Source organism: Dermacentor andersoni, chromosome 7 (assembly GCF_023375885.2).
Source record: "Dermacentor andersoni chromosome 7, qqDerAnde1_hic_scaffold, whole genome shotgun sequence".
Lineage (NCBI taxonomy): Eukaryota > Metazoa > Arthropoda > Arachnida > Ixodida > Ixodidae > Dermacentor > Dermacentor andersoni.
In genome coordinates, this window is record NC_092820.1 from 110,018,812 (window position 1) to 110,040,113 (window position 21,302).

Genomic DNA, 21,302 nt, shown 5'->3' on the forward strand with positions numbered 1-21,302 from the left:
ATAATAATAATAATAATAATAATAATAATAATAATAATAGTATAGTAATAATTTATATACAATTATATAAAGTTGCAGCTTCAAGGATTGACATGGTGTTCAATGTGTCCTACATGTAGAGCTAGTTGTACATTGATTTGAATCTTCTGGCATGTGTTCGGGGGTGGTTATGAAAAGACCACTAAAGATGAGACTATTCAAGGGCGTTCCGTGATATGCGTTAACGGTGGCTGTTATCGTCGGAATAAGAAGGCCAGTGTTGTGTACACATAAGAAAATAGAATACTAGTGTTCCAGGTAACAGTAAGGAAGTTTTCACATCCACGCCCAGGTAAACAGTTGTGAAAATGTCCGCACAGATAAGTTTTGTAAAACAATGCTGAATACACCGGCTGTACGTATATTATTAGACAGCACTTGAACGACTTGGTTCAGGTAAGGCAGTTGAAGAAAACCTCTGCTGTGGCTCCTATTCTCCAAAGGGAAATCCTCTGTAAGAAAGTGAAAGAATTAACCCTTAGACAGTATTCAATAGATTGTTCTACTTATGAAGCAAGAGTAAAAACCTGTGGAAGTAGTTTGCTGTGTTTTCACACGACGTGAATTTCTTCAAACACTTGTGTCACTTTTCTAGCCAATAGTAATAATTTCTTCCACAGACAGACAATGAACTTTTAATGAGGTCCTGAGGGACTAGCCGGTGGAGACCCGTTGGGGCCCCCGGCTCGCCGCTGGCTGCTCCCATGTCGGAATCGGGAGGCCAAGCCTCTCCGCTCTTTCACGGGCCCTCTGGACGGCCATGGACTGGAGCTTGAGTTGCGTGCTAGATATGGCCTCGTCCCAGTCCCGTTCGCTGGTGAGGGACGTATCCCGTAACGCAGGACACTGCCAGAGCATATGAGGTAGAGTGCTAACCTCCCCACAATCCGGGCACTGTGGGTCAATTTCTGGATAAATCCTGCTTAAGAAACCTCGCGAGGGATATGACCTCGTCTGAAGCATCCTAAGCGTGATCGATTGTGATCTGCATAGATTTGGATGTGGAGGCGGGAAGCGCCTGCGTTCCTCTTTATAATGGGAGACGATCTCGTGAAAGGTTAATAAGGGGTCGCTGTGGCCGAGCTCCTCCGGATCCAATGTAGCCCCATCGCCGTCGCGGCGCGTTAATTCTCGCGCACGGCGGTGAGCAATTTCATTGGGGTTCGGGCGGTCCGGCAGCACGTTGTCGCCCATGTGAGCTGGGAACCATATAATATAATGCACGGGGTCACAATTAGTTCTGGACTTGTTTTTCAGAATCGCCTCCACCTGTCTCGAAACCATTCCCGAAGCGAAAGCCCTGACGGCCGCGCGTGAGTCAGTGTAGATATACGGCCTTTTTGAATCCTGCATCGCCAGCGCCACCGCCACCTGTTCTGCCACGTCGGCCGTCACAGCGCCTACCGAGGCCGCAGATAGGAGCTCGCCCTTTTCGCTGACCGCCGTGACCGTGAATTTACCGGAGCGCCCATATTGAGCTGCGTCCACGAAGGCTTCCATGCCGACCATTTTCTTCAATATCGCCCTGGCACGAGCTGCTCGCCTGCCCGCATTGTGTTGCGGGTGAACGTTTCTAGGGAAGGGGCTGACGACGTAGGTCCCTCTGGAGTTCTCGTCCAGCTGAACCACCTCGCTGTGACTGTAACGTGGCTGCAAGCCCGCAGCCTCCAAGAGGCGCCTACCGGCACTGGAGCCCGAAAGCCTCGTGATCTGCGCCGCTCGTTGCGCCTCTATGAGTTCGAGGGTCGTGTTATGAACGCCGAGCTGCATTAGCCTGTCCGTGCTCGCCGTGATCGGAATACCCAGTACCTTCTTGACGCTTTTCCGCATCAACGTGTCAAGCTTGTCCCTTTCAGTCTTTGTCCACTGCAGGGCCGAGACCACATAGTTGATGTGGCTCATAAGAAAAGCGTGATGCACCCTAAGTAGGTTGTCCTCGCCTAGGCCCCCCTTCTTATTGGAGACTCTCATGATTAATCTGAGAATATTCCCGGTTTTGGTGGTCAGTTGCGCAATGGTTTTGGCATTACAGCCCCTGGCATCGAGCAACAATCCTAGAACTCTAACCGAATTTACCCTGGGGATCTTCTGGCCGTCACGCGTGTATACATCTATGGGGATTTGCTCGAGCGGCACGAGCCCCCGAACCCCCTGCCTTGCTGGTCTGTATAACATGAGCTCTGACTTCGTCGGGGAGAGTTGGAGACCCGTGCCCTCCAGGAAGGACTGGGTCACGTCCAAGGCCTCCTGGAGCGCCTGTTCCACGGCCGCCTCCGAGCCTCCCGGACACCAGATCGTAATGTCGTCGGCGTACAGCGCGTGTCCCACGTTTGGCACGGCGGCCAGCCGCTTCGAGAGTCCGTGCATTGCAATGTTAAATAGGAGGGGGGAGATCACCGCCCCTTGTGGCGTGCCTCTGTTTCCTAGCGGGAATGCTTCTGATTTGGTCTGCCCCACCTTGACGACCGCCGTCCTGCCCCTCAGGAAGGACTCCACAAACGCGAAAAATCTACCTCCCAAGTTCAATGCCGAAATCTCACTTAAGATGAAGTCGTGCGACACGGTGTCGAAGGCTTTGGACAAGTCTAGTGTAAGAATGCCCCTGACGTCTCTAGTCCTGTTATCAATAACCTGTCTTTTTAGCAGTAGCATGACGTCCTGCGTGGAAAGAGATGGTCTAAACCCTACCATATTGTACGAGAACAACCCCTCTCGCTCTATGTGTTTTGAGATCCTGTTATGAATAACGTGCTCGGCAACCTTACCTAAACATGACGTTAGCGAAATGGGCCGGAGGTTGTCCAGGCTTGGGGGCTTTCCAGGCTTAGGAATCAGTACCACCGTCGCCTGCTTCCACGAGTCCGGAACACTACCTTCCTCCCATACCTTGTTGATTTCCTTTGTAATGGTGCTAATGGACCGGTCGTCCAGGTTCCTCAAAACCCGATTGGTTATGCCATCCGGCCCAGGGGCCGACCTACCATTGAGATTGTAGAGCACCTCCCTGATATCTGCCTCAGAAAACGGATCATCGAGCTTTGGGGCGTCCTCCCCCACGTATTGAGGGCATTCCCGTAGTTCATCCTTTCCTACCGGAAGATACTTCCTTGCCAGGTCTCGGAGAAGGGACGTATCGGAATGACCTTCCTGCTTTTGCTTATGCACAAGTCTATCTACGGAGAGTCTCTGATTACCCTTGGTCTGTTTATCATCGAGCAGGTGCTTAAGAAGGTTCCATTTTCCCCCCGTGCGCATTCGCCCGTCTGCTGCCGAGCAGGCTTCGTTCCATTGTTGCCTGTTGAGCTCGAGACAGTGTGCCTCTATGCTGCGATTAAGCTCTGCGATCTTCTTTCTCAGCCTGCGGTTTAGCCTTTGCGTTTTCCACCTCTCCAGCACAGACCTCTTGGCCTCCAGGAGATGCGCCAGGCGCGCGTCCATCCTGGGGGTCCTAAGGTCCGTGGATATTTCCTTGGTGGCCCTTTCAACGTCTATCTTGACCTGCGCGAGTAGATCCTCCAGTGCACCGTACTCCGACTTATCTTCGTCCCGTATCTTTCGGAAGAGATCCCAATCAACGTACTTAAATATCCTAAGCGGGGCCGCTCTGATTCTGATTGATAACGCCACAATGTGATGGTCGCTCCCTAAATTTTCTTGCAAGTTAGTCCAGGCTGCGTCAGTGTTTCTAACAAAAGCCAGATCTGGCATCGTGTCCTTCGAGACCGAGGTGCCTATCCTCGTGGGAAAGCGGGGGTCCGCCACTAGGGTCAACGCGCAGTCTTCTGCCGTGCTCACTAAGTTCACTCCCTTCGCCGTTTGTCTATTATAACCCCAGGCCATGTGCGGGGCATTGAAGTCCCCCGCCACTATCAGAGGGCTGTCACCCGCTATGGCGACTGCCCTGCCTAGGAGTCCGCGAAAACTCTGCCTCTGATCTGTCGGAGGGCTGTACACATTGAGGACGAATATGCTCTGTTTGATCCTGCCACTAGGGATTATCTCAACCAGCTGCGCCTCCAATCTAGTGCTAGCATCAGCTCTGCCTATTGTGATATCGTGCTCCTGGAAGGAAATTGCCTTCTTAACCATAGTGATTAACCCTCTCCTACCGTCTCCTCTCGTCGAGACAACGCGGTAACCCGAGAAGGTCGCCTCCTCACAAAGGGTCTCCTGTAGGAGCAGGACATGCGGTTTGTCCGCTTGTGCTTTCACAAACTGTTGTAGCGAGGCCTTGCGCCTCTTGAAGCTGGCGCAGTTCCATTGCCACACAAATAATTTGCCTGTGTTGTCCGCCATTGTGTCTCTATTTAGTTAGCATCCCCTTGAGCGCGGTGCACGTGCCCGACGCCTCGGAATCCTGATGTGCTTTCTTAACTTTACCGGCCACCTTCAGTCTGCTTACGTCAACAAGCTTAGCCTCCATTATCCCCATTCTGCGGTTTAGGGTAGCAATGGCCTCAGACTGTTTCTTGATGGTCTCGGATTGCTGCTCGATAGCTCCGGACTGTGTCTTAATCGCCTCCGCTAATCGATCGAGGAGTTCTGCAAGCGATCCTTTCGCGATGGTCGCGGCGGGCATGGAAGCCGATACGGACGCCTCCTCCATCAGCTCCACCGCAGCCTCGGTCGACTCGGGAGGGGGCGCCTTACGCTTTGCCTGACCCAGCGCTGGTTTTTGCGCTGGTGCGGGCGACGTGCTGCCATGACCGTGCTGTGCTTTACGAATCGATTCGAGGTCTGCCCTCAACTTACGCATTTACGCCTTGAGCTGCGCGTTTTCCTGCTTTAAAGCCGCAAGACGCGGATCCTCCATCTGCTCTGGCAGTGTACCATGCGTTACCTTCTTTCCAGTCGTCGTCTCCGTTACCTTGTCCACCCAGGTAGGCCCCTCCTGGATGCGAACACTGGAGCGCGAGCGTCCCCTAGAACGGGAGCGCGCTCTGCTGACGGGGCGCCCGCTGGATCGGGACCGCGCTCTGCTGTCGGCGTGCTCCCTGGATCGGGAGCGCCCTCTCGTTGCCGAAAGGCCCCGGGAAGGGACCGCGCCTGCCACGCTGGCATCACTTGATCCTGCAGCCACTTGCGCCTCCCGGGCGCGCCGCCGGCGCTGCCGCCTCCGACGCACTATGTACGGCACCTGGAAGCGCTGGCTGCACCTGCGGTCGGCCGTCGGGTGCGCGCCTCCACAGATGGCGCACTTTGGGTCGCACTGATGATCTTCTGGTGGGGAAACCATGCCACAACCGCGGCATTTCCTTTTGTCCGCGCCGTTAGGGCAGACGTCTGCTCTATGGCCGAGCTCTCCACACGTGTAGCAAACGTCTACTTGCCTGCGATACAGGGCGCAAGGCAACATGACCGTCCCGCAGACCACGTGATTCGGCACCCTTTGTCCTTCAAAGAGCACAACGATCGTGGGGGTCTTCTTGATTCTTCGTACTTCTAATGCCTCGGGGTTTCGGTGGTTGACAATGAGCGCCTTTAGATCGGCGTCGCTGATCTCGGGGTCCACCCCCCGCACCACTCCCTTGCAGGTGTCATCCGATGCCGCCACGTATGCTGCCACGTCGAAGGGCCCCTCCTTCGTGTGGATCCTCTGGATCTTGGCGTAGGCGCGTGCATTCACTTCATGCGGCGTGGAAATAACTAGGATGTTCTGGATGCCATTGGGGCACACCGTGTCATCCCGCACTTGCGTCGGCGCCAGGGCCGCCGCCATGGCCAGCGCCCGGGCGAGGTGTATCAAATCCGACTTCTTTAAGTCCAGCCCCCCCTCGAGGTCGGACGATGATCTTGAATTGCTCCCTCGGTAATCTGGGGAGCCTCGAGGCGTCCACGATACGCTTCAACGCGCTCCGTGGTGCGGCAGTGCGGCTGCCGCGTTTCTCGCCTTTTTTCTTCGCTTCGGGCCCCGGCATCCGCGGCTCGCCCGGCCCGGTCTTCTTCTTCTTTTTGCCCAGCGCTGTTACCCAGCCTGAGCAATCCGCATCCTCCGGATCCATGCCTTCAACAATCACCACGCTTGGATTGGTGGCCATAGCACCGCGTCTCGCCGCCACTCGCCGAGCGTCTCGAGCGAGCGTCTCGCCGAGCGGCCACCGCTCTGCCGTTAGGCTGAGCGCGTTAGGTTTAGCGGCGCGCCAGCGTGGTCCACCAGAAACAGCTCGGCGAAAAGTCACAAAAGCACCCACCGGTGAAAGTTCGGTGTCCTCCGGTTCCTTGCGACCAACCGCGTCGAATACTGCAATTGTGTAACGTGGCAGCCAAAAGAACCTGCCAAAAACATTTAACAAAGCGGGAGCCGATATTCAGCCGTCCGCACTGGTCGGCTCTTCTTGTGCGTTTTTGATAATGCTGCTGAGTCCTTAGGGCCGTGTAACGGGCCTTCCGGGTGCATTAAAGAGTCCCTGAAACGGTGGGGACAAATTTTGTAGACGCGTAGGGTGCAGCTACAATGAATCATTCACACAAAAATCTGTGTGAAGCGTCTCATATGAAGAGAGCTACAGACGATTACAAGTTACCCTCTTCCATAGCCACGCATTTTCTCCTCAACTCGTTCGCCGAGTTATGAGCGCTAAGCGTTGTCTTTGCCGTCTCGGCGTCATGATGGGACGTCGTGTTTGGACTTTCGGCTGTCTTGGAGCCAGCGCGTGAAGCATCTCCGCCAGCCGCCTGGCAGTCGATCACTAGCAGGAGCTATCGAAGCAGCGTATCTGGTATTCTGGTAACCACAGGCGAGATGGGCGTTTCAGTGGATTGGAGCAGGTGTAAACTAAAGCCCCTCCATACTACTAGTGCTGTGATGAAGGAGCTTAAGAGAGAGATACTTGAGTCGCCTGATCGGTCTGCACGGTCCAGGCACTTGGTGGTGCAGAGCTTATCCAACCAAAGAAAGAACTGATATTGCTCTAACCAAGTGTAAAACATTTAAAACATTTAAAACAACGTGTTCAAGATTACGCTACTGCCAAATATTTAGGCCAGGAGCAAAGTAGAATATACTTCGTTACTGCTACATTAGTTCTGTGTTTGGTTGAGCTCTGTGCCACCGGGTGGCTGCACCATGCAGGCGGTTCACGTTCGCGCCTCCGTTCATCCCGTGAAACGGCCAGGATCAGTCCGCTTGCGCTTGCGTTTGCCCGAATACCGGACCCGCGAAATACTAGTGTGGTAGTAATCGTCTGGAGTAAAGTAACAGCCTCAAACGCGCAAATCCTGGCAGCGGTCCGGTACCGACAATACGAGGCGCTGCCGCTTCTCCGCTCGTCTGCTGTTTGCAGAGGGACACGATGTTGCAGCTTGGCATATTGCCAGTCGCTTTCGTTGCAGCTCACGACATAACAAGGGCGAACCATGGTGCTCGCGAAAAGAAAGATCGAGACCAATACTGACCGCGGAGCTGTTGTCAACGCGGAGCACGTTCCAACGCAAGTAGACGACACTTGCTTTCTTCCTGAAGCCTTGGTATAGTGGTACTGCGTTCTTCTGCAGTATCTTTCTATAATTTTCCTTTTTTACAGAAAAGAATTAGCATTCCAGCTGTTACGAACAATATTTGTCCGCCAAAATGTTGGAAAAGTTCTCGATGACGCACCCTGGGCAGCCAATCTGATATATGTCCCTAGTGGCGTGATACATAATCACCTCGTGTCATCTGGTAAGGGCGGCTGAAAACTCAGCCGAGTGGCATGCTGTGATCGGTAGCGACGTACATTTTGAAAGCCTTATAATAAATTGGACGCTTTACGCGGAGCACTTATATGATCACAAAGATCTATCTTAGGCTCTCATTACGTATGTACAATATCGAAACAATCGTTTCAGGGTTCCTTTAAGCAAATACGAGAGGCTGAGGGCACATGCGTGCCTGCTCGCCCAGTTGAAACTACTTGCTGGCAAAGGCGATTTACAGTCCGTTGGCGATGGTTACATTCTGACTTTCCCAAACGAGGCCTGGCTGGTCTATGACACTTGCGTTGAAGATCTCTTTTGGTTGTCTCTTTCGCAACGAAAACGCAACGAGCCATGAACGAAAATATTATTACGATATCATCGAGAGATGGTCAAGGGACGAGTCGCTGCGTGAACGACGACGAAGTGGGTCTGTGCCCTTGGCGCGAGCGAGTGTCGGCCTGGCGGTCTGGCTCCAGTGTAGATAGCCTGTATGTAGCCTATTTCGTCTGTGTCTTTCCACGCTTAACAATATCACGGGATTGATACGGGATACACTTATTCAAAAGGCACTGAAATAACTAAGCTCACTGTACTAGATGCAACGTCTGACATATTCTTCTCGGAAGTTGGACAAAGCGCTTAACAACATTTTAAAATAAACGTGACTTTTCTTACTAAGGACGATGTAAAAATAGCAATGTTCAATTAGAATTATATTCTAATTCAAAAGCAGAGCCCAAGTTCAGCAGTGAGTGATTACTACCAGCGCGGACGTGAACACTGAAATCTTTACCTTTGTTTGGTTCTTTTTCTTTACCATACCCCACGTCACGTAAAACTTATTTGCGTACTGGCACCGCAGCAGAGAAGCGTGCCAAGCAACCTCTGACCAGTACAGCTATGTCGAAGCATGACTGAATACTTTCAAAATATATTCATAAATACGAACGGCATTTTCGCATGGTTCTTGTAAGAAATCTGGCACGCGAGCTCAGCTGACATTAAAAAAAGTTAGTGACGTTCACTTTGTGACTGCCGGTGACGCGCAAACGTATGGGTGCTAAAGCGCACACAAAGCTATCGACCCTCTGAGTGCCTACACGACGAAACTTTCCGCATCGCAGATTGCTTTAAAGAAAGGGTTCGGGCGGCCGTGCCATATGCAACAGCCACCGGAGTAGAACGCCCACGCCCTTTTCAAGATAGGGCTCTCGCAGGCGCGCCAAAAATAGCAGCCGCCGGAGTAAAACGCCCCCCAACCCAATGGGAAGACCGCGCTTCGTCGCCGCGTTCCTGCCTTGCGCGCGTGACCTTGAGCCGCCATTCGTCGGCTCACCGTCGATCGCTTTCACTCACACATGCAGCATATGGCGCGCGGTTACGACGGTAGCAGGAGACGAGCGCGGTACGTCCGTACGGCACACAGTACCCTTGGCAACTGCCAGAGGAGGCCAACCCAGCGTGCCTCCGCCTACCCTCCTGCACCGCGATGCTTCACCTCTTTTCTCCTTGGGATGGATGGATGGATGGATGGATGGATGGATGTTATGAGCGTCCCCTTGGGAACGGGGTGGTGGGTTGCGCCACGAAGCTCTTGCTATTATACTGCCTAATGTCCTACCTAGGTTAAGAAATAAAAAAACAAAAAGAAAACAGGATGAATTCCCATAACCAAATTTTCTTATCCCCTATTGTGAACTTTGTTTTTGTAGGCCTCCGTTTTTTGTTGTTTCCCTGCTTTTCTTACACCAATCTTCCAATCACCTCTTACTAATCTCTATTGCGGACATGTTTAGTTTCCCCCTGCTCTTGTTGAACCCAGGGGCTTCAGGAGGCCAGTGGTGCCTAAATCGACCGCTAGGCAGATATCTTCACATGGTAATAAAGCATGCTGTATCGTTTCCCTAGCTTTACCGCAGCAAGGACATGCTTCTTCTCCTTTCTTATATCTCGCTTCTAGGTGTGTGTTTTAAGGCGTCCTCATCTCGCCTCGAAAAGTAATCAGCTTGCCTTTGAGTTATCATAAATTGCTTCTTTCCTGATTTCGTTTTTTCCTCTTCAGTAATTTTATTCTCCCGTTTCGCTCAACGCCACCTGTACTCCGTTTCGGACTGCAGGTGCAATGCTGTGGAAGCTACACAAGAAGTTCGGTGACGAAAATGTATCACTCCGCGAGTACCATGAATGCTTCGCTGCGCACCAACGGCGTACGCGCCCACGAGTGTGCACGTGAGGCTGGTGCGACGGCCTGCTGATAAAAAAGCCGAAAAGAAGCGCAACGAAAAACACATTCATCTAAAACAACGCATTGCATAGCTGTATACGACAGTTTGTTTGTTTCTAAGGTTTCACACCTTCTTCATTCAATACTGAGCGTGTATAAAGAGCAGCCTCGCACCGCTGCGATTAAGAACATCGAACTATTTCCAAGGGCGGCCGAAGCCACTGCAGGAAGTCTCTCTAGCCTCCACAGCGCCGTACCTAACGTCTGAAACACAGTATAGAGTTTTATCTAGGTGGCATTGCTTTTACTCGCGTTCAGCCAACACCACCTAGATAGCACAAGGCCTCTTTACTTCGATCCATTACGTCACGCTACCCGGCCCCAAATTTCCATTTACAAGGCTGGCGTGATGAAACCGGTGACGTCAAAATCACTGTTTCCTAGTTGGGAGTGTTCCCATTAGATTCTATGGCAGTCGGGCCAGGTAGCATGACGTCATGGATCGCAGTGATAAGGCCGTGTGCTAAGTGGTGTTGGTTCAGCCCGAACGCTAGTACTTACCCCATCGCGCTATTTTGCTCTCCACCTTGGAGAGCAAGCATTGGTACATGTATTACGGAGGCCAGAATTATCAGTATTGTAGTTAACGAGAATCGCACCACCTTGCGTCACATAGAAATTGTTGTTGACAAAGTGACGGCGACCGATTGTGTTGGCGACCGATTCTTCGTCCCCGTACTCATGACAACAGTGTCGACGGTACGCAAGAGTCTTACGTGACAGTAATGCACGTTGAGCTAGGCGGTTGGCGGTAAACAACGTTGAAAACATTGACGGGGACACTAAAAATGGCACTTCAACGCCAGAACGACTTAACTTGTTCCGTAGTAGCTGACACAATTCACAGCCGTCAAGTGCCCGACATAGCAGGTCTACAAAAATAACCTGAAAATAAACTTGCTAAATCTTTGTAGTACCGCGCTATCATCTTGAAAATAACGCACCAACCGACAGAAGCAAAGCGCATTTACCTAGAAACTTTCCTGATCAGTGGCGCCATTTGCAGATGTTTGTGTTCATTCCTGCTTCCAACACAGGTTAAAGTAAGAACCATGGTCAGCAAAGGGTGCAACCTTTCTGACAGATAGAAGCTACGGCACGCATGAGGTCACCACCAGGACTGTTTACTAAGATCACCTGAATTATTTCTACGCCATCATGACTATAATCCAATAACTCGTTATACGAAGCTGGGAAGGGGGTCTACAATAATAAATTATCAGCTTTCAACTAATCGTTAACCGCGATTCTCTAAATATTACCGGAGTGCAAGAGAGATCAGAAGGAGCAAGAGATACCAGCTTAAGGATAGCAAGACCTTGCTGATCACTGTACTGTACTTAATTAGCGATAGCTTAAAAGCGTTCGCAAAAAAAAAAATTGCGATGCTATGAGAGCTTGAATTCTACTTTGTTGGCAGTTCCTGATGAGCAGACTCCCTGTTATCAAAAATAGCGCTGCCTCGGATGGTAGTTAACACATAACCTTCATTGCTCATTCTGCGCAGTGGTATCAATGAGAAATTGGCAACAAATTGTCCAAGTTATTTATAGGGTATGCGTTAAGCGCCAACTATACAATAAAAGCAGTAGTGCAATATAAAAAGTACACCAACAAACACGTCCGTACTTATGCAGCGTTAGCTAACACCCTCATAACTGACTCATGATATTGGAAGCTTTCAGTACGTTCCGTTCTCTTGGTACACAGTGAGAAAATTTTTAGGGGAGTAATAATGCTGCATAGTGAATTCGGAAGGATGGCCTGGTCGTTAGCTAGTTTATTTACACAGATTAGTTTATTACACAGGCGCTTGTGATACTACATTTTATAAAAAAATGCAAAGCAAAATAAATTACGCCGAGAAGAGAAGGTTACTAAGTTTGCGCTGAATTTCACTGTCGCATTGTTTGAATTGTGGGTGTAATTCAACAGCATAGAGAGAACCAAATTATTTTAATTACACGTTAAGGTTCAACTAGATAGGTTTCCTTAACGACGGAGCGTGTTAGAATTTGGATAAAGTAAGCTTTTATATTCATAACAATGTGGATGATGGTTATAGGAAACTTACTCGCATTCCATGAGACACATCGACAGGCTGGTGAAAAAGTTTGAGTCTGGTGGTACTGGGGGCCCACAGAACGTAAAAGACTTGCACGCCCTCATCCTGATGTCATAGTAAAACGCATCCATTTCGTAGTGTGGTTGTCTCCAGCTTCGAGTCTTTCTTGTCTCGCATCCGCCAGGATGAGGTTTTGCACAGAATGCAGCTGCTTCACCTGCATAGTTGCAACGGAGAAATGGATCCGTTTCATTCGGAGACTCAGCTGTCTGCGCGTGCTGCCTTGGTTGAACCAAGTTGTATACGATGTAATATTAGAGCACAAGTAGACTACAGTAGTTCAGCTTTAATAGTTACTGCAACAAGCTGTAGATGATGGTGTCTTGGTGACTGGAAACTGCAGCTCTTCGAGAATTGGAAAGTATGGTTTGTACATGTGTAATAAAGTTGGAAAAAAAAAACGCGAACAGCATAAGGCTTTAGAGTTCTGTTTGCAGTTGCGACAGTGCATGTGATGCCCGCTAGAGTTCAGATTAGACGTCCAATTTGGATTCCACAGCCCGCTTGGTGATTGTATGGCTGCGTAGCATGTACCTGCGTAGCATGTACCTGCGTAGCATGTTCCATGTCTACTTCATGCTTTACTGTTCGCGTTTTGGTTGTACATAAATGTAGATGACAATGCACTCGACCAATAGCCAAAGCAGATGTGACGAGCGGGCGCCGTGATAAGATTGCTTTTGCCCTTTGGCTGTTTTATGGGCACATGATGGGCTCGTAGGTTCCACTCCAGTTCGACTGGTCGGTGTGCTAGCTACTGCCGTCAGCTCTTTCTCTCTTGAGTGCTTTCGGAGACATTGCTGAAATGGAGCAGTACTGCTGGTGGAAAAGTTATACGCACACGCACCGAAGCCTAAATATGCCGCTTCAAACTATACTCCGTTCCATGCACAGCAGTCAACGCTGTGGAACCTACGCAGGAAGTTCGGTCAAGAAATGATATCACTCCACGTGTTCCGTCCCTGCTTCGGTGCGCGCCAACAGCCTTGCGCGAGCAAGCACGTGAGGCTCCTCGCGACGGGTTGCAAATAAAAAACCCGGAAAGAGCAATAAAAATAAAAATGTTCTAAAACAGCACATTAGCAGCCATATCTTACTGTGTGTTTGTTTCTAAGGATTAAAACTTTTTTGATTCAATACTGAGCCTGTATAAAAATAGTTGCGCACAACTGCGGTCGAAAAACGTCGAACCAAGTGCGAACGAAGCCACTGCAAGAAGTCCCTCTAGCCTCCACAGTGTTGATTGATGTGTATGTTACGGAGTATAATAACACGTTTGTTTTTTTCGTATAGCTCGTTGTCAGTGACCGAATCGTGAGAGCTTTTTTTGATTCTAGGCTTCAGCACGCGAGGCACTCCAGGTGCGCTTACCGAGCAAATGCACGAGAGAAATGTGACAGCGCACACGAAGGACGTACTCCACCCGTCAGCGTTTAATCGGGTAAGTCCATCGAGGTGCTTTCGGGCGATGAGCAACGGGTGATGAATTTCCCTAACAGGCTGTCCAGCGATTGCCACCAAGCGATGGCGTATACCGCGATAGCCATATCCTCGCTCGTCGCCCTTACGCAGTCGTGTCGCGCGCGAACTTGCATACACAGATCGTCTACCATGCTCATCCGCCGTGCAACGCATTATTTCCTGACAACACTGCTTCCCGACCTCTTCCGACAAAGAAAAAAGACCACTATGGTAGTACCGCTAATTAAAATGTGACAGGCAGAGCACTTAAACGCACAAAAGGTTTTATAAAACAGAGGGACAAATTATCTGACGGCGTCCGTAATAAATATCATAACATACTTGTTCGGCTGATTCCGCATGTGGAGCTCTGGTAAACAATTGTAGACGTTATTCTTTGCCAACACAGGCTTCTTCAAAACTGTTCCGAGGTGCATAGTCGGTGAAGAAAAAGAAGCGTTGCGCGCGAAGGGAACGGGCACGGTGAAAGTAAAACCGATGGGCCCTATAACGAGAAGCTATTGCAATTCGTTTCTTTTCCAAATCTGCCATTAGCCCTCCAGGATTCGACAAAAATGTGTCGGGCAACCCAAAGTAAGCTATTGCAATTTGTTTCTTTTCCAAATTTGCCACTAGCCCTCCGGAATTCGACAAAAATGCACCGGGCCGCCCGAACTTCGCCTGCATATCACGCGACGTCACGAAAACCGCAAACACTGCCCATGCCATATAACGTATACACACTGATCATGCATCATTTGGCCGAACAAAACAAGGATATCTGTTTCCGATTCTACAAATTTTTCATCATTCGCTACCCGCTGTTGGTCAACATGTTTCAGACTGTGCCAAGTTCGCCGATATGTCAGATAAAGTCACAGAAAACTGCGAAACCTCACCAGGTAAAAGTGACGTATACGCACCAGAGACGCATTAATATGCGCAACGAAGCTTAATGTTTTTTTTTGAAATAGCCTGAAACTTCTATTTTACCAAGGGAACGAAGGATGGTATCCCGCCGATCGCTCTGGCATTTATTACTCAGGGCAATCGGCGATTATGGATATCTCTGAATATAATGAGAATTGTTGCGTGAATCTACTGCGTTGTAGAGCCGTTTCCGCACGTATACGACATTGTTCTGCCAACTCTTCTTCGCAGAGCATCTTTTTAGCGGCATTTTTAACCTTCGCTACGAACTCCTAAGGACCGTGAGCAACATACCTAGGTCCAAGCTATTATTGAACATGGGCCATTGGGTCGGGCTAGAAAGTATGATGACGACGGCTTGACAAGAGTTAGATCACGAAGCTAGAACTACCCCTGAGGGATCACGACCACGAGCACCTACGTGATTGCCTATCAACTTGACTTACTTGGTCAGTGTAAGAGGATATTTAGACTAAAATATTAAAAAATGGGGTTTTACGTGCCGAAACTAAGATCTGATTATGAGGCACGCTGTAGTCAAGGTCTCCGAAATTTGGACCACCTGACAGACAGACAGACAGACAGACAGACAGACAGACAGACAGACAGACAGACAGACAGACAGACAGACAGACAGACAGACAGACAGACAGACAGACAGACATACGGACAGACAGACAGACAGACAGACAGACAGACAGACAGACAGACAGACAGACAGACATACGGACAGACAGACAGACAGACAGACAGACATACGGACAGACGGACAGACAGACAGACAGACAGACAGACAGACAGACAGACAGACAGACAGACAGACAGACAGACAGACAGACAGACAGACATACGGACAGACGGACGGACAGACAGACAGACAGACAGACGGACAGACAGACAGACAGGCAGACAGGCAGACAGGCAGACAGACAGACGGACAGACAGACAGACAGACAGACAGACAGACAGACAGACAGACAGACAGACAGACAGACAGACAGACAGACAGACGGACAGACAGACAGACAGACAGACAGACAGACAGACGGACGGACGGACGGACGGACGGACAGACAGACAGACAGACAGACAGACAGACAGACAGACAGACAGACAGACAGACAGACAGACAGACAGACAGACAGACAGACAGACAGACAGACAGACAGACAGACAGACGGACGGACGGACGGACGGACGGACGGACGGGCGGACGGACGGACGGACGGACGGACGGACGGACGGACGGACGGACAGACAGAGGCCCAAACGGCTGAAGTAGCCAAAAATGCTAATGCTATCAAACCTTTGAAAGAGGAAATGCTGTCTGCTTTCATAGCAAGCTAAAGTGACTGCCTATAAACTCGCAGTGCGTTTGATTGGGCTGCTCGGACAACGCTGCCCATCACTGCCTGGTGTTTGCCTCGCCTGTTACGTAAATTTGACGTTAGAACATTGAATAAGCTCAAAGTGGAATAGCTTGGCGGTATATGGTCTCAAGGTCACTATATTTAGGTGATTCCTCTCGCTCGATTCTATTCCTTTATCATCATCTTGCTTTCTTTACAGCGATGCTTGGACGACTGACTAGGGAGTTAAAGAATAGCATTGGGATATAATCGCTGTAAGATTCACTGGCCAGGTTTTGTATTCGTGCTCGTTCTTGCGCTAGTCTACCCCTTTCCCCAGCATAGGGTAGTCAACCGGCACTAACGCTGGCTAAGTTCCCTGTTTTCCTTCACTTTTGTCTCTTTCTCCCTCTGTCGTCGCATGGATCGCTTGAGCGCTATAATGTAAAACTTTTCCAAGCCTTTACTATTTCGTTTCTGCAATCAGCCCTCCACGATTGGTCAAACCGTTTCTGGTCACGCCCACATCACCTGTCTGTCCCGTGATGTCACAAAAAACATGAAAACGCCCCATGTTATATGACGTGTACACATCGATTATGCACGACTATGACAAACAAATAAAAACTAACCATTCCCGATTCTGCATTTTCTTTGCCATTAGCCATCCGCTATTGGTCAAACGTTTTCTGGCTGCGCTCACTTAGCTTGTCTTTCACGCGACGTCAAAAAAAAAAAAAAGTCGCTAACTTAGAACGTCAAAGTGACGTGTACGCAGTATATATGGATTAATATGCCGAACAATATCGATTATTTCTTCGGAATAGCCGGAGACTATCCTATTCAAAAAAGAATAAAAGGTGCCTGTCTACCAATCACTCGGACATTGGCTACTGAGAGATGCCGGGGAGAATAAATTTATTGGCCTTTAATAAAAATTTTGGCACCGGCAAAAACATTCTCACACCTTTCGGCACGCTTAAGACATCGCTCTGCCAACACTTCTTCGCTGAGGTTCCGTTTTAGTGGCATTTTTAACCTTTCATTTCACGCTGTTGCTATTGTCGATCTACCACGGCAAACAAAGAAAGAAAATTCCCTCCATAGCTGTGTGCTCCTCGCCTCTTCTCGGTCAATTTGATAGGAAAAACCTGTCAAGATAAGCAATGTTATTCGCTCTGAAAGCAAACAAAAGTGGACTCCTATAAGCACGGATAGCGTTTTATTTGTTGGTTAAAACGATGCTGCGGATCAACGCTCGATGCTTGCGTCGGTGGTTACTTCAGTTTGATGTCAGGAGATCACCTTTCAAGCGTCAAAGTACTTTGACACTCAGTTTTACTTAATGTAGGACAGCGTTAAGTACTTTGACTTGCACTTGTTAAGTACTTTTGTTACATACTTTATAAGTACTTTTTAAGTACTTGGGCTTGTTAAGTACTTTGATGTGTGCTAGACTTGTCCGTAAGAGAAAACTTCAGCTGGACATATAGCGAAGGCGGCCTACTAATTGCAAATAGCGCTTTCGAATGAAAATCGTTGTGAATGCGGAAAAAATAGCATCCCAAATACGCACCTTCGTTGCAATTGAGTGCGCATGCGTAGCGTGTTTCGTACACGCCTCTGGAAAGGCAGCCATTCCAGTAAAACTTTTGACACATGTTCGCGGTTTTGTTGAAGAAGTATTTGTTTATATTTGCGGTGCAGTCCCCCACTCGTTCCATTTGTGGCTCCTCACAACTGTATTTCCACAGTCTTCTTAATAGCTTGAGTGCCGTCGGATCTGAAGTAAAGAACGGAGATCAGCTGTACTACACCATACCATTAGCGCACATGTAAGAAAAAGAACTACCGATTAATATGTGCACGACATATTATCAGAAAATTTAAATCCGAGTCGCGAAGAACCATCGTGTCTATTCTGCCACCCCTCAGAACCACAGGTGCCCGAAATGAATCTGGGGCCCTGCACTGAGCCGTCCGAAACGCCAATGTTCTACCTACCAAACGTAAAATTGTAGAAAAATTATGCCAAAAATGTCATTATTTTCTTAACGGCCTTGGAAAACCACGCTAAAATTACAGATTCTGCGCTTTACATGTGAATAAATGCATCTCTCAAGATTGAGTTATAAGCTACGAGTTGTGGCAAAATGCTAGAGCTTCGAAAAAAGAACATAATTTAGGAAATAAAAGTTTGTCTTGTTATATTCAGTAGGCACGAAAACGGTAAAAAGCCCTTGAAATTTACCTCGTGTATTGACGTGTATTGCAATAATTGTTGACGTGACTGCGAGATATGAACCTTTTCAGTGTAGTATGTTTCATGTAAACCCGAATGAAACTACCCCAAAGTACGCCTCTCTGCGAAGCATGCTCCACAGGTGTTAAATCTTGCGTGACGTTAAGTATCTTTTATAGTTGAGTAACTACACAGGATTGTCCTCATTCACCAATACTCAGCAAGTATGACTGCCACCAGCCAAATAAATCGGCTTGATTCCTCTGTATTTTTTGGGGTAGCACACGACATAGGGCTAGCCCTTCTTTCCATGCGATGTGAAAGGGTGCGCGAGCTAGATGTCTGGCTGATCCGCGCAATCAGCTTTCATAGATAGACTGTGATTTATGTCATGTTGTCATGAATAGCCACGTCATCCTCTAGTTTCGCAGTATATATAGTAAGTATACTGCAGTGGCAAACACGGAGGTCGTCAGGGATTAAACAAAGCTGTACAGAAGCTGTTTCCCGTAAAGAACGGAGGCGTACGGCCGAAGTGAAATTTTCTTTTTATTGCGTAAGCATTTATATGCCTACCCAACCAGGAAACCCGTCTGTATGTCCACCCATTCGTTCCTCAGCTTGTCACATAAGACAATCGCTTTCAATATAGGGCCCAGCGCAGCGAGCGAATCGGCCCCTTCGTGCTGCCTCTCACTTCAATACGAACTAAGCGGCGAGAACACAGCGTGCAAGAACCTATCAGTACTCGGCGCACTCTGTCCCCACGGCACGTCACTTTCAAGATAAGGCTCGCGCGCCCGCGCCATCCGCAGCCGCCCCCAGGGCACGGTTGATCACGGTTGATCACGGTTGGTCACGGTTCGCACTGAGAGGAGCCATTGTCATCGGCGACGTCTACGTATGAGGTCTACAAAACGTGACACTATTCAGTTACGTCACGTACTGCAGCATGCCTCGGCCAGTGCTCAACTTCCACGAAGCAGCGGCATCATCCAAATGCACCATCGTACAATATGAACATAACGAAACGCAACAAGAAGAACCAAATAAGAGAGTGTACGTAAATGATGTTGGTTATACTCGCTTCATTCACAAAATATCTCTCGTCATTTTATCCGACGTCCACGTCCTCTGGGAGTTATCTAGAACACGAGTGGACATTGCTACTAATCGCCTCTTTCTCGTCTCACTCTGGTCTCAGTTAACATTTCGGCGTTGGAACCGGCCGTTTCCGTTTCCCTATTCTTCTGCGGCGTTTCTCGCAATTATACCAAACATTGCAGCATACGCCAAAGAAACAGCAGGTGATTAGTAGGAAGTGCTTACGCATCATTTAGATAACTCATAGAGGAGAATATGCAAATATTTTTTTTCCCTTGTTGGGCGTCATGGAGTTTGGTTGGGCTTGCAAGAAGAATGGCTTCATGAAATCCCTCGCCTTCTTTGTCTTCCAAATTGCCTGGAGGCCTTGACGCAATGGTCTGCCGTGGCGAGCTGTCTCTGCGCAAATGGAACTTATGCACTCTCAACGTGCAGACTTGAAGATACTTCGGAGAGATCGTTTCATCACTACAAATTACGTATGCCTGCGACTGTGCTACGAAAGAACAGGGTTAAGGAATACCTATACCTGCTCCCTTAGGCGGGTTTCAACAGCGCGTACGCATTTGTTTCTACGCAGCAGCGAGACTTAGCTGCACGGACTTTCAATTTTGTCGCTTCTTCACAGTGGTCATTTCAGTATTTTAGCATTTCCACAACGTGACATGCTGCTATCTTGTCAGCCTTCTTCGGACACACATGTGGAAACGAAGCAGTTGGATGGAATTAACGCGATTGTGTACTGGACTTCACGAAAAATCGGTGCGCTGTACCGACATGACGCAATCATGGTCACGGAAATTTTCTGGGCGAGATGGAGCAGCTTTGCCGTTTTGTGTTAGTTTCGTGTAGGGTGCCTCGACGTCAGTGCCGTTATTCAGCATGGGGATACCCTTTTGACGATTGTCTACAGCTTTTGAGAGACATTTACCTAAAAATACCGTTTGCGTTGAATGATAAGGGATGAGGTGCGAAGAGAAAGTTGATATCAACAAGGGACTGAGGCAGGGGTGCCCTTTATCCCCACTGCTGTTTAGGATGCAGATGATCAGGGTGGAGAGGGCGTTAGAAAGAAGTGATGTCCGGTTTAATCTCTCATATAAACGGGTGGGTACAGTAGTAGAGAAGCAGCTTCATTCACGACATTGTTTTGCTAGCTAACAAGCAACGTGAGAGGCAATGTCTGGCTAATGTCTGTGGACAGGAAGGCGAGAATTTAGGTTTGAAATTTAGTGTTAGAAAATCAGGTGTTATGCTATTCAATGAAAACAGTGAACAGACAGTGGCAATAAAGGGCCAGAAAATACCTCATCTAAAAGAATCTAAATACCTTGGTATATGGATAAACGAAGGCAATATATATATAGAAACACGGGAAGGAACAATAACAGTAAAAGGAAAGAGAAATGCAGCCATAATGAAGCACAGAGCACTATCAGGATACAATAGGTACGAGGTGCTCCGGGGTATGTGGGAAGGTGTAATGGTTGCAGGACTTACTTTTGGAAATGGGGTTGTTTACTTGAAATCAGGGGTACATGCAGACTCGATGGGAAGGAACCAAGGGTCATTGGGACGCCTCGCACTGGGAGCTCACGGAAAGACTACAAATGAAGCTGTGCAAGGTGATATGGTCAGGACTAGTTTTGAAGTGAGGGAAGCTCACAGTGAAATTGATTCTGAACAACGAGTGAGGAATATGGAAGAAAGTGAATTCGCTGGGAGAGTGTTGAGGTTTCTGTACAGCAAAAACATTGATTCACTGATGAGGAAAAGAACTAGGAAGCTTAGCAGCAAGTATGCGGCCTGCAGGGTGAGTATCACAACAACAAAGAACGTCAAGCAGAAATTCAGAGACGCTGAAAAATTCTCATGGGTGCGACAACGGAAAAGAAACCTGCCATGAGTAACTTCTTAAGAGGAAAACCGAAATCAGGAAAGAAACAATTTATGATAACTCAAAGGGAAACTCGTTACTTTTCGAAGCGAGATCAGGATGCCTTAGAACACGCACATATAAAGCGAGATATACGAGGGAAGAAGTATGTGCTTGCTGCGATAAAGCTTTGGAAACGATGGATCATGATTTAT

At 48.7% G+C, this 21,302-nt stretch overlaps 1 long non-coding RNA gene across 1 annotated transcript in view; it reads right to left on the reverse strand.

Annotated features, from left to right (window-relative positions):
* Positions 1–218: 218 nt before the first annotated feature.
* LOC126534650 (uncharacterized) overlaps positions 219–21,302 on the reverse strand; it is a 36,075-nt gene continuing 14,991 nt past the window's right edge. Inside the window, exons 3-5 of the long non-coding RNA XR_011895503.1 lie at positions 17,442–17,648; positions 12,075–12,282; positions 219–491 (exon numbers count right to left, since the gene is read on the reverse strand). This is a non-coding gene — a long non-coding RNA (uncharacterized lncRNA). The remainder of the gene's footprint in view (positions 492–12,074; positions 12,283–17,441; positions 17,649–21,302) is intronic.